General features: G+C 41.5%; 1 pseudogene; it reads right to left on the reverse strand.

The window, feature by feature from the left end:
• LOC109308269 overlaps positions 1-15,007 on the reverse strand; it is a 146,715-nt pseudogene that overhangs the window by 49,182 nt on the left and 82,526 nt on the right.

The following is a 15,007-nucleotide window of genomic DNA, read 5'->3' on the forward strand; positions in this document are numbered from 1 at the left end:
TGAGCATGCGTCTGTGGGGAAAGTAGATCAGCAATGATTGACAGCTCCGCAGGTCACCCAGGGGGCACGGGCTGGGTGAGCCTTGGAAATTTCCACTCACAGCTTCAAACTGCGCATGTCAGTTTAACCTCTTCTGTACTGGCAGCACATACTCAAAAAATTTCCATGACAAACAGGACCAGGGAAGTGATGCTTCCCCTCTATGCAGCACTGGTCAGGCCGCAGCTGGAGTACTACTTGTAGTTTTGGGCACCGCTCTTCAAGAGGGATGCAGAGACTCTCGAGAGGGTTCAGAGGAGGCCACTCATATGGTCAGAGGCCTGCAGGCAAGGCCCTATAAGGAGAGTCTGAGGGACCTAGATCTCTTCAGCTTTCACAAGAGAAGGCTGAAAGGTAATCTTGTGGCTGTCTGTAAATTCATCAGGGGAGGGCAGCAGCGAATAGGAGATGCTCTATTTACTAAGGCACCCCCTGGAGTAACTAGGAACAATGGCCACAAATTGATGGAGAGCAGATTTAGGTTGGACATTAGAAAGAACTTCTTCACAGTAAGGGTTGCCAGAATCTGGAATGGGCTTCTAAGGGAGGTGGTGCTCTCCCTGACCTTGGGGGTCATCAAGAGGTGACTGGACAAGCATCTAGCTGTAGGACTGTGCGAAGCTTTGGGTGGTGATTTGATTTCGAGGGAATTTAGCTTGATTTGGTGTCCAAATCTCTGAATCCAAATCAAATCAGAGACCAGTTTAAAGGTCCAAATTGATTCAAAGCTCTCCAAATCTTCATCAAAAATTCAGAGAGCTTTAATGATTCAGGCAGTCCCTGGTGTCTGCACTCTGAGCTGGTAAGTACTAGAGGCGGGGAAGAGTACTAGAGACTGGGGGAGGGGACCATGGAGGGACCCCTGCCAGCTCCCCCAACCCCCCCTGCAGTCCCCTGACCCCCAGCTGCTCCCCGCCTCAGCTCCTGGTACTTTAAAGGAAAGCACTGGAGCTCACTGGGTGCTGCCAGGCATGGGGCAATCCTCACTGCCCCCCACTGCCCCATGCTGTATGAGGAGCTCTGTACAACCCCCTCAACCTCCCCCCTGTTCCCCCCGCAGCTGCCCTGCCTGATGGGGCTCTGACCCTTTAAGAAAAAAAAAAGCCAAGAAAAGCCTTGGGACTCATTGCTCCTGGTGCAGCCTCAGGGCTTTGGGAGGCTCATGCAGAGCCCCCCATGTGGCACAGGGCAGCAGGGATCACCACCTGTGAGAAGGAGTGGAGAATCCTGGGGCTAGAGGTTTGCTTTTTTTTCCTTAAAGGGCTGGAGCTGGCCTATGTGGGGCACCTGTGGGGGGGAGGGCTATGGGAGTGGGGGGCTCAGGGGCTTGTGCAGAGCCCTCCATGCAGTGTGGGGCAGTGGGGCTTTCTCCCCGACCAGCAGCACCTGCTGAGCAGGGCTTTTTCTTTACCCAAGTGCTGGGAGCTGGGGCAGGTGGGGTGGCCATTGATGAGCTGGGAGAGGGGCACGGGGTGCGCCTGGCCTGGCTGATTTGGAGATTCAGCTGCTGCATCTACTAATTAGATTCAGCCAAACTGAATCAGGACAGTGATTCAAATCACCAGATCAAATCACTGTCCCCTGAAATCAGCCAAATCTGAATCCAAAGTGATTACTATCTGCTTCACACAGGCCTACCTAGCTGGGGTCATCTGACCCCAGCGCTCTTTCCTGCCCAGGGCAAGGGGTCAGAATCAATGACCTACTGAGGTCTCTTTTGTCCCTAACATCTATGAACCTATGAATCATTCTAGATCCTGGACACAAATTCTTGACTGCAGTGGGACTTAAATACCTGTCCAATGTGACCCTGGCTACAGACAGATATTACACATAAGTTGGTTCAAGTGATCAGAAACTGGTTTAAACCTTTAACAGAACAAATGTTCATTGCACATAAACCAGTTTGAAAATGACTGAAACCAGTTGAGATAAACCTGGTTGAATGTAGTAATGTGACCCGACATCGTCATCACTAAAGAAGAGGCCAAGAAGGTCGTGATCATGGATGTCACCATCCACTTCAAGAACCGGCGCCAAGCCTTCACTGACACATGGGCTCACAGTTGGGAGAAGTACGCCCACTGGCCGACATCATGAGGGGCTGTGGCTATGATGTGATGGTCAATGTGCTCATCGTGGGAATGCTCGGAGCCTGGGACCCCAGCAACAAGAGCCTCCTGCATGCTTCCAACATCTCCTGCCGCTACACCCAGCTGATGCGCTGCCTCATGGTGTCCAACACCATCCATTAGTCCCGCGACATGTACATGGAACAAACATGGGCCACCGCCAGTACTCTGACCCTACCAAATGAACCACCACTGGACCCCGCTTCACCTGAAGAGGGCCCCCACAATGAGACTCTATATGGACTGAGACACTTTCTTCGAACCACTTCTTCCACCATTCCGGACCACTGTAATGGGTTTGTGTGTATCTATCTTCTTTCTCTCTCAGCGTCGTGAAACCCCTCCCTCCCCTTCCCCCTTCCCCTCTCCCCCTACCCCCGGACTTAGTTAGCTAACATTGTATCTCTTGTAAACTATTTGCGTTCCCCTTCTCACCTACATTCCTCTAATGTTAGTCCCTCACTTGGGTGATATGTATTTCCCTACCAGCTTTGTCATCTTTTTTGGATTCGCAATCCTAAACATCTACTAATAAAAGTCAATCAGACGTAACTGATTTGTGTCAAACTGGTTTATGTAATGTTTGTCCCAGACCCCTTCCTGTTTTAAGTTAAGCCAGAGTCCCCCAGCATCCCAGATGCTTTGCAACCTTGATTTGGGCTGTGCTCTCTGCTCCAGCCCAGCAGGGCTGGCTCTGCCCCTCTGCTCCCTGGCTGGAGTTCTGGCAGAGACTGCAGGTACAGTGGGGTCTGTCTGGCTTCCTCCTGTTCCCCTTCCTCTCCCTCACCACTCCCTGCTCAAGCAGGGATTCCCCCCTGCCCTCTGCCCTACCTAGATACCTCTCAGCATTAGCTAGTATACCACATGCTGGCTGCAGTCCATGCTGTGGAAGACAAAGGCAGACAGAATAGCGTTGGCTTTGGCTTTTTGAAGCTAAATCAACAGGTAGCTGGTAATGTCCCATCGTTCCTTATTTGAAAAAGTTTTTTAAGAAGAGCTTGACCTAATGAGAGAGGCTTTTGCTTTATTTGATGGGCTGATTAATGCTAACAACTCCCTGTGTAACTCTCTGCTGTGTAATTCAATGTTCTGTTATCAGCTCCCTGCTAGCTCCCTCACTGGGAGGGGGAGAGGGAGAATCCCCCCCCCAATCAGAGCATCCTGCCAGGGCCTGGCCATGTGCCCCTCAGCTCAGAACTTTGGAAGGGAAGGGAAGGCTTCTCTAGTGCCCCTCAGCTTCTAGCCTGAGCCATGGCAGGCATGAACTCCTAGTTTGTCTGCCAGGAGATACATCTTAATCAGTTGTTTTCTCCACAGTGTTCTTCCACCCAAAGTCACAGAGGAGGGAAATAGATTTTTTACAGAGAATGATTTCTTCAATCTTGAACTTTGATTAGTTCTTCTTGATTAGTCACCAGTCACGCTAATCAAATATTTGTGTCTGTCTGACCACTGTCATAGACAATCACTATAGCTTAATGTCAATATGGTATAATTCAAACACCTCTTACACTGATTCCAGCATAAAGCAAAGAAATCAATTTATCTTGGAAGACTGAAGACGATGCTATTATTTGTTGGATACAGGATTAAAAAGTTTACTCTTCCTTCTTACCGAAGTAGTGAACTGATTTTTTCATAGGAATGAAGTAATGAAGAATTTGTAGAATTCTGCAAAAGCTTTTATATAACTATATGCTTCACTATTTTTTTAACTAATGTTCTTTGTCCTCATCACACTATGGAATTATGGAAAAGATATGATCTTCCCTTCAATTGCTGTTATGAATTCTTTCTCTCTTAATCCCCCATGCTACTTTACCTTCTTTTCCCCTTTCCAACCCTCTTTATCTTCCTTTCCATTACTCCCTTTCCACTCATCTTTATCATTCCTTTAAAATCCCATTTAAGTTTCCAGCAGATCGAGGGAAGTAATTATTCTGCTCTATTCTGCACTGAGGAGGCTACATCTGGAATACTGTGTCCAGTTGTGGGCCATCTACTATGAAAAAGATGTGGACTAATTGGAGAGAATCCAGAGACAGGCAATGAAAATGGTTAGGGGGCTGGGGCACATGACTTCTGAGGAGAGGATAAGAGCACTGGGCTTATTTAGTCTGCAGAAGAAAAGACTGAGGGGGGATTTGAAAGCAGCCTATAAGGTGGTTCCAAAGGGGATGGAGCTAGACTGTTCTCAGTGGTGGCAGATGATAGAACAAGGAGCAATGGTCTCAATTTGTAAACTCAAGGAAGGTTAGGTTGGATATTAGGAAAAACTGTCTCACTAGGACAGTGATTAAGCACTGGAATGGGTTACCTAGAGAAGCAGTAGAATCTCCATTCTTGGAGGTTTTTTAAGGCCTGGCTCGACAAAGCTCTGGCTAGAATGATCTAGTTGGGTAAGGACCTTCTTTGAGCAGGGGTTTGGTTTAGATGACCTCCTGAAGTCCCATCCAATCCTAATTTTCTATGATTCTGTGATTTTCTATGTTACCTAGTCTAACTTTTTGAATTAGAGCTGACAATTGTATTTCATCTTATAAACAGAAGAGTGTATAAGAATAGGTAGACAGACTCACATCCCAGTGTACTACTCTATGGATTAACTTACTGTTTCATAATCATACCACACTGCATCAGGAATATATGTAGTCACTTTTTTCTACACCCTGAAATAAGAACAAAGATGTAATTTTCACATCACAAGTCAAAAGAATCAAATAGGAACTAAATTAAAGTTTTCAAAGTGACAAATCCGGGGTTGAGGAGAGACTATCACTTTTTTTCTCTGCAATAATTCGGACCAAAGTATTGGACTTTTCATAAAATTATGGAAACTGGAGATGAAAAAGATGTACTTGTCCAGCCACATACAGCAAAGATTTATCCCATATACTGTTACTGAACTATTGGACCTCATTGAAAATATGTGGCAAAATGAATCTTCTATCACTGCCCTTGGGAAACTATTAAACAACTGAGTCATTGTCACTGTGAGATTTTTTCCTTTGTTCTCCTGTTGTTTGATTCCTTTTCTCCTATTCAGACCCCCTTGAACCATACTAAATAATTCTTACTTATATTGGCAGCTTCAGATGTTTGGAAGCTGCCTCCTCTCAGACATTTTCTACCCAAGTTAAAGACTATATAATAATAGATCATTCTTTCTAGCTCCTAATCAATATTGTTACATTTCTCTGAACCCCACCACTTTCAAAACCTGTTCTGATATGATGTCCAAAAATGAATACAATAATCCAAGTACAGCTTCACTAATACCACAAAGGGCTCATACCTCAGTACATCAGTCTATTTCGATATTACATCACATTGCAAATGTATTTCTTATTTTATAGCCACAATCACTCAAAGTTTCCTTTAATATTGTTTAGTTCCAGATTTGGTTATTTCATATGCATCTCTTGCATTGAATATTTAATACAAGTAATCTTTTCAAGCTTGAGTACATGCGAGATGCTAAGGAAATTTTAAAGTCATGAGTGTTATACAAGGATTTCATAATAGAAATATACATGGCTGGTGTGTTTCCAGTGATGCCACCAAGAGATAAGGGGCATTAGCTGTGAATTTTAGAAAAAGGTTTGTCTTGCAGTTTTGCCATGCTCAGTCTGTGTTTGCCTCCGTATGTGACCAGATTCTGTTCCACATGAGTACAGATTCCATTCACGACACAGTATCCTCAAGCAATCAATGAACCATGATTCAATCTGACAACATATGCATTTTAGTAGATATACCTACACTGATTAAAAATGTGTTTTTGCAGATCTTTTATCAATTACAGAAACAAAAAACAAATGTAAAACATATTTTCTGCAAATAAGAGAATATTCAGGCAGACAAATGGTTTGATGCAAACGCATAATCATTTGACATCTACTCTACTGGATATTACTAATTTTAGAGATCTACAGTTGGGTTCAAAACAAAAGAGAGGCACAGAATTAGACACACAAGGACTGATGAAATTTTTATGGAAACACAAAGTTAAGAGGCATACTGTTACAGAGAAAGATCAGAATATCATACAGGGGAAACTGGCTAACTTTAACTTTTAACTTTAATGGAATAAAATAAATAGTTGAAGTTTTATCCTGCGAAGTGCAATCTCAGCTCATGGTTTAATAACAAAAATACCTGCTATAAACTGTGGAATCATTGCTTGGAAGTGATAGAGGAGAAAAAAAAAGATACAGACATCTCAGAATGATTATAAACCACCAATTGATACAGACTGAAAAGCGGCATGAAAAATCCTAGAGCATATCAGGAGATAGTTGCAATCTAGACAAGAAAGTCATTAATACGATTGCACAAGGGCATAGGAAGACTTAGAATACTGTGTACAGTTCAGGTCATCTTTGTTCAAGAAAGGTGAATTCAAATGAGAATAAAAGCAAAAAGAGTTACTAGAATAAGCAGGGAAAATAAAGGGCTTGTGTTATAAAAGGAGAGTAAAAAAAAAGGCTGAGGGGACACAATTTCTCTCTGTAAACACACGAGGGGAATAAAACTGGGGAGGGGAAAGAGCTATTTAAGCTAATGGGCAAAGATGGCACAGGATCAAATGGGTATAAAAGTAGCTATCAATACATTTGGATTGGGAATTACCAGGTTTCTAAATATCAAAAGAGCAAAGTTCTGGGGTAATAGAAGAAATGAGTCAAGAAAAATAACAGGCTTCAGTAAGAAGCTGGATAGGTTTTGAACAGGATATGATGAGTGTTTTGAACAGGATATCATGAGTGTTATACAGGATATGATGTCCCTTGTGATGACAAAGAACTAAATTCAGCGAGCCAGGTTTTCTCCTGTCCAACTTCCAATGAACTCTAATGCCCAAAGAGTTCATAAAAGTAAATTCTACTGTAAAACTGAACATACTGGGTCCAGTACAGGAGAGATAACCGATAAGTAGTCCGGAGCCCAATACAAACTGCTTATCAATAGCCTGCATTGCTTCATCTGCATAGAACCTAACAATAGATAAAGGAGTCATATAATTTCATCTACTGATTATGTTTCAAGGCCAGCAGTTTATGCTTCAAGGTCTTAACTGCAGGCAATCTCCCTAGAAGAAGAGTAAAACCAATAACCAATGTGATGGTTTTTAACTCTGTAGGAAAAAAAAAACAACCCTGAAAATGCCAGTGTATTTTCACATGCTTATTTCATTTAGTTAATGCAGTAAAATAATCATATTTCTATTTTGGAAACATCCATTCTAACTAAGAAGACATTCTCAGATGCGCCTCATGAGTGAAGAGAAAAGTAATATGCTTAACTGTTACTGACACTGCACACAAATACTAGTATCTGGCAATATGTATTTATTTTTATACCTACAGATTACATGGAGTTGTGACGGCTCTTTCTTTAAAGCTGTCTAATGAATTTAAAAGCATGTTTGGGGATGCATTCTGTTACAAATATTATGTGTGTTTCTAAATATGCTGTATATACTGGCATCGAATTCTGCCTATTGCAGTGGTTGGCAACCCCTGGCACCCATGTCAAAGTGTGGCATGTGAAGACATTTTGCTTGGTACACCATTTGTTGGGGTAGATGGTGGGGTAGCCATGAGAGACCCAATCCTTCCTGTGGCAACACAACTCCAGCCCCGGCCTTTTCCCCACCATCCACCCCAAGGTGCACCTGTATCTGCCACCAACAACAAGCCAGGCCAAGGATCCATAGACCTTGGTGCAGTTGCTTGCAGCCTCCCTCTGGCCTGCCACAAGCAGCCAGGACTCTGGCAGACAGTGGAGAAGGGGCTGGGGCTGCACTGCCATAAGAGGATCAGGTCCCTTGTGGTTCCCCACTCCATACACCCCTGTCATGGCAACACCTTACAAGCCAATGTTGCAGGTTTTTTGACATTCTGACCGAAAACATTACCGACTCCTGGCCTATTGAATGTCCCTTTTCCCAAACAAAGCAGAATTTATAAACATTGTGATCAGTGTACTTACTTAGGAAGAAGTGGCCTTACAACCACGCCTCCTTGTTTATAAGCTTTGTAAAATAGGGTATAGGGGGAGGGAAGCAAAGTGTACCAAGTGTTCAAGCAGTGCCTTGATCTCTTCACCAAAAGAGAATCTGTACCAAATACATCAGGATCCTGAGGCTGACCATTAATGGTGTACTGTTACTGTTATGAAGACAGCACAGTAGGCCACATTTTCAATGAGCAATTGAAATACTACTGGAATCCAAGGGAGCTGCTACTTAAGAAGCATGCAGCTGCAGATACCAGTGGTGAACTTGATATAGTACATACACTTATTTCTCACCTAGCTGAAACTTTTGGAGTTAGAATTTCATTGATATAGTCTAAGGATGCAAAATGCCAGGTACAATCCAGTGAAATATGCATGTATCTCACTTTGATAGGAATTAAAGTAATTAAAGTAGTGTTCAAAACCACAAGGCTGCATTCCTATGGTATGCTATAATTGGATATCCCTTGTGCATACAAGAGTAGTAATGACTGAATTAAAAAAAAAGAGAGAAAAAAAGAGTAAGGACAAGGAAATAATTACATATCAGATTATTTATTTCTGTTCCATTGTGCTACCAGGGATGTAAGCTATATTTAATATGCTACCGGCAAGTTAGCATATAACAGCAGTAGAAAATTAGTACTATAATAATATGATATAATATATGTACATACATCTCACATTAATATTATGTGTGTGTGTGTGTGTGTGTAAATAATAAAGCATCTGCAACGTACCACATTATATTCATCATTGAGTTTCCCAGAAAATGGGTAAACCACTCCAATTTGCATCCTCCGTCTGCAAAGTTTTTCTGTAGTAGCAAAGAAGAACACACAAATATCTGCTCCAACCTGAAAAAAATTTACACAGACCACCTGTGTGCCAAAATACTGTAAATACAAAATATGTATGGAGTACATTATAGTTTCCTTTCCATCTAAGTACCTACCCATATTTTAAATCTGATACAAGACCACTTTTGAAAAACATGCTGTCCAGAGAAATCATCAGCATAGTATGATTATTATGGCAATTAAGACTAGGGAAGACTTTCAGCATGCTTTCACTTAAAAACCTTTCTTCCTTCAGACTGGATCAGGCATGGAGATGCCAGCTCAGCATACCCAGCCATTTTCACTGAAGCAACTAAGATGTTAATCTGGAACAGAAATGTCTGGTAAATGCCTTTCTTAAAATGAATATTATATATTCATATATAATTTATACAGTAAATTATAAAACATATTAAAGAATTTTTACAAAAATGTTACTAAATAGTACAGCACAAGTGAACACATTCTCCCTTACATATCAACTTTTAGTTTGGGGTAATGAGTCAAAGTTTTTGTAACTCGCATACCAGTACCACGTAAGAGATTTATAATGCAAGAAAAGCAATTAAGCGTGAAAAAAAAATCATGGCAAATTTTACACCTTTATACTTTGACACAAGGAAATCTACTGCAGCCCATTCAATTTTAAGGAAAGCTAACTTTTTCCATTCCCCACATCACCATTGCTTTTAAAAAGGACCTTCTTTTGCAAAAGCAGTAACAAAGGAAATCCCACATAATACTGACAACTGAAGAGAATAGCATTAGGGAAAGAGAAAGAAATACAAGTCTGATACAAAACAGAGGCCTACAAATATTTTGATGCCCGCATGTATGCACATACAGCAGTCCATGCTGTCCATAGTTTGCTTCCTGTAGTGAATAAGGTTGACTTCTATATACTGTTAATGATTGTCATTCTCCTTCTTAAACCCTCTCATTGTCTTTATATTATGAGCTCCTTCTTGAATATTTTGAATATACTAGCATGCATTGTTGCTACCATAAAACAGGATTAATATGAATAAATACATGAAAAATAAAACAGCTTAAAAGATGGCAGGATAGCATAATGAATTAACCCCTTTTTGAAAATGAAATTCAGACATTGAACTATTTTGTAAATCACTGGATCTTCTCCCATTGTCAACTGAGTGGCAAAACACACTGTGAATTGCTGAAAAGTAAAAAATATAAAAACTGATTGATGGCTTCAAACACAGAAAAAAGCACATTAGGTCACAATAGATCCTTCTAGTCGGAAAATAATAGATCCATCTAGATAGGGGAGTACACTTGTTTAAAGCTGTTCTTGAGGATGAAGGGTAAGTGTTCTTTATTTCTGAAGATAATGAATTTATGACTTAAAGAGTATTTTTCCAGATATCTGCAATATTTGATTATTAGCAATTCTCTAATTTTTCTTAAGAAAAATTAACATAAATAAATGTTTCATACATAAGGCGTTCCAAAGAGGTTAAATTCCAGCATGGCTGGTGCACCCACCTGGCTTCAAATGCCTGCTCGCATGCCACCTTGGCCCATGCTGTAAAGGGTGCATGCCCTCTGGCTTTGTGGACACCCCGAGGTGGGCTTCGGTTGTCCCTCTGGCCTCCCCCGAACTCACCTGCCACATCTTTGAATGTTACTTCAGTGGAGGGAACAGCCTCGAAGGTCCCCTCAGGGATGACCACTCCAGTCATGGGATGTTCGTGGGGCTCCACCTCCTCTACACCCCAACCTACACCAATCTCTGGCAGAGCACCAGGTCCTAACATGGCCACCTCTGTTCCGTGGATGTTCATTGTGTCTTACTGTGTACCTCTTTCCTCCTTGGGGCAGGATCATTAGTTTCACGCCCTGTGGGGTTGGCATAGGTTTCTCTTTCAAGCAGGGGTAAAAAAGCAAAATGAAGAAAAGGAGGGAAAAAAAGAGAACCCCAAAAAGGCCTTCCCATGCAGTGTCCTACCGGTTGGTTGTTCCCACACTTCTGCCTGTGCTTGGCAGTACTCCCCTGATGCTGGTCCTCTGGGGTCTCTCTCCCCTTTTCATTCTGAGTCCAGTTCCCTGACCTGGTACCTGGAAGTGGCCAGGTAGAAAACCTTCTGCTTCCCCGGGGTTGGTCTCAGCTTGTTCCTTCGGGTCACCATCCTGATTGTTCTGTGGTTCAGAACCTCTGTCACTGAACTTCAGAGGTACAAGGGGGAAGTCACCCCCCCAGTGCTCCTCCTGTCCTGGAGCTCTACTTCGGTCCCCTTGGTGCAAGGGAAACTTGCTGCTCCAGCTGGCACCTGTCATCCGGGTGCTCCCTGTTCATGCCGCCTCTGTCTGTTGCTGGCAAAGACAGCCTCCTCCTCCACCTCCTCACTTGCTCTCCCCGCCTCACTGCCAGAGGCCAATTTTATCCTTGTGGGCTACTGCATCCCTGTGACATCATCCACCAGTTTTAATTGCATAAAGGCATGGCTTGTGTACCATGTGGGCTCTCTTCTTCGTCTCTCCAGCCTTGCTCCTCCTACAGGCAAGTAGTTTTTTTGTGCTTCTTTATTTCAATGTTTTTTCCAGTGCTGTGCCCCATGGGCAGGGCTTCCCAATACCAGATGTCCTCATTGCTCATTTAATGTCATCCCATGTTGCAAAATGATCCCCCAGACAATGTCCTATGAAATTCTCTGGCCCAGCAAAAGTAGACCTAGGAAGAATGAAGCTTCTTTTTCCAAGGAAAACAGCTTGGATGACTCTGAAAAATGAAACGAATTTACAAAAGTCTGGTAAAAATGCATGGGTTCTGTTGAGTCCTTCTGGACCTACTGCTGCTCCCTCAGACCCCTTGACTTACACATACCTCCTACAACACTTCACTAATGATGATGTGAGTCATATAATTTAGCTGTTGCCTCTTCAGGGGTATGTGAAGATATCATAAAATATACAGACAATGAGAGAGGTTTTATGAAGCATGTGATCCTAGCTTGAGAAATATTCTGATCTCAGAACAGTCTGCGCCTTCTGCAAGTAATGTTAAAATAAATTCATTAATGTACAAAAATAGTCAGGCCCAACAAGCAGTCTCACTTTCAGGGCGGCAGAAAGACTTTCAGTCAAGCTGCTGATATTAACCACTGAAAATTGTTTCTTCCTGAAAGTTTTTGCTGGTTAACCTTCAGGCTACAGCTTTATAGTACATACTGGCATAACTCCACTAATTTAAAGAGTGACACGATTATATATCTTAGTATCTGGTTGCCAGCTTGAGGATGAAAATCCATGTGGGAAAAAATACCAGTTGAAAACTACAAATATTTTAAACTCCATTCTCTCTAGCCAAGCAGAGAACAAAGGATATGATAAAGGTATGATTTTCCCTCATCCTTTCTAACAAGACAAAAACCAGAATCTGTCGTATGAGATAAGCATGGCTTAGTGGGAACTTTAAATGCAAACGGAAGGGAGAAAAACGGTGTTACCTCTTAAGACAGTGGTCCCTGGGGCTCTGTAAGTGAAGCCCAGAACCACCACCTTGTTTGTTCTTCAGTTTGAAGTGGACCTTGTTTACATGGGCTTTAAATTGCAGCATTTTGAAAATTATGTAAACACAGTTAGTTCACTTATACTTTAAGATATGAAATTAATTCAGAAGAAAGCAATGTAAATAGTAAAGCAAGGACTTTCTTCCAGTACGTATAATTCAGGCAAGCTGCATCACAGTCATAAATTGCATGATTACATTAGCAATTTTGGTTACTTCTTGATTGGTACAACTTCAGACACCACAAAAAGAATCAGATTTCCAGATGGCAGATGCTCAGCACTTTCTAGAAAAATCAGGATCATGTAAAATACTTCATGGTGGGCACCCAAAATATGCTAATCATTTGTAAAAAGTGATTAAGGGATCTATATGTAAAACTGATGAGAAAGCAGGTCTACTTTTCAGTAGACAGGTCATGGAATATCCATACAGACTGTGAACATCAGAGTGCTTGCCCCAAGCTTGCACTGCATCCATGCAAGTTGTCTTTGAATACATGAATCCATCCAGAATCCCTTTGGAGAATAATACAAACCATGGCACCAAAGTGACAACCTCCACTCCCCACCCCATGATCCTCCTCCTGCCCTTCACACCCAAGAGCCCTCCCAGTTCCTACTACCTTCCCTCATCCCCCTACCCCTGATCTTCTGGCCATTCTGAATCCTACCTACCTCTCACTCCACTCTGAGTTACACCAGGTTCTCTTAGTACTGGAGACAGTCTGTACATGTCAGTCCCTGTCTCTGTTCATGCAGCTTAAAGTAGGCCTTGTGATCATAAACTAAGTGGGTAGAACATTTGCACACACCCTAAATCTCTGAATTACTGGATGTGGTGCGGTACTGAGAAAGGGTTATCAATTATACCAATTATATTACTAAATAAAGCATTTGGAAATGCTTTTTCCAAATAAAGCAATTTAGTTTAGCTATGCTAAATAGCTATGCCCAAAGCTATTAATGATAAAAGAAAAATCAATAACATTATTGGATTTAATTAAAGCAATGGCAACACTTAATAATTTGAAAAAACAAACAAACCCTAGACTCTTAGAAAATTAGGGTTGCAAGGGACCACAGGAGGTCATCTAGCCCTGGTCAAAGTAGGACAATCCCCAGCTAGATCATTCCAGCCAGGGCTTTGTCTTCTAGCCAGGTCTTAAAAACCTCGAAGATGGAGATTTCATAATCTCTCTGTGTAAATTGTTCCAGGGCTTTACCACCATTCTGGTGAGAAATATATTACTGAAAAAAGCTATTGGCCTTTACGAGTTCTGGAAACAGTACAACAGACTAAGGATAAGGTACCATGTGCTTCTATTTTCTCTTTTTAGGAATGTTTAAAACACACTCACAAGACCTGTAAAAATTATTTTCACTATCATTATTTATTCTGTCACACAACCAATTGGATTTTTGCCATAAAATTAAAGAATATGAACTTACTGGAAGTGAAGGGTGTATAATCTAAGTTATTTTGCTGACAGCCATTTCTGAACTTCTAATAAAGCTGGATATTTCATTAATATCCTGAAAACAAACATACAAACAAATGAATAGTTGGTTTAAGTATATTTCTGTAATGGACTCCTCACATTCTATTAATTTTATCACTTAAAGAGAAAATAGATGGCATGATTTTAGTTCAAATTTAAAGTAAAAATATGCAGCTATGATATCACACCTATTTACTCACATATGAATATAGATTTTTATGTCTTGTCTTTGTAAGCTGTCTCATGGTACAGTGCCTAAAACTTACTCATCAATTTATTTGAAAAACTAGGCCTGTAAGAGTATAAAATGTATCTATTCATGATAGCCTACATTAAGGTGACAAAATGCGGCACCTAGAATGCTAGAATAATATATCACAATATCTAATGCTTGAAAGGATTTAATTATTAGTCATGAATTTAAAAGAACTATAAAATTACTAGGCACACACTTTACTAGAAAATAAGAACTACGTAAATTCAGAAGGAAATTCTTTTCACATAATGCAGTTGCTAGATACAATAAAAACAAGGGCATATGGATTCATATCATATCAATATTTTCCATCAAACCCACTGTCATGACAAAGCAAAGATAGTAGGGCCAATGATCTCACATACACTAAAAAAAATATTAAGTAACTCTCAAAGTAAGAGTCCCATTAATTTCAATTAAGTGCAAAGTCAATAAGCATCCTGCCACAATCAAATCTTACTCTTTAATTCTTAAAGTTTAACATGCAGTGGCCACCATTAATATGGCTGTATGCATTACAGCAGGATTTGTCAACTAGGGGTATATGTACCCCTGGGGGTACTTTGAAAGGTCGCAGGGTTACGTGGGGGCGGGGATGGAGCTCTGCCACGCCATGCTGCTGTCTTCTCACAGGAGCAGGGGTGGAGTGGGGTGAAAGCAGGGCTACACAAACACTGTGCTGTCACTGCT

This window comes from Crocodylus porosus, unplaced genomic scaffold, assembly GCF_001723895.1.
Source record: "Crocodylus porosus isolate Cpor-Errol unplaced genomic scaffold, CroPor_comp1, whole genome shotgun sequence".
NCBI classification, from domain to species: Eukaryota; Metazoa; Chordata; order Crocodylia; family Crocodylidae; genus Crocodylus; species Crocodylus porosus.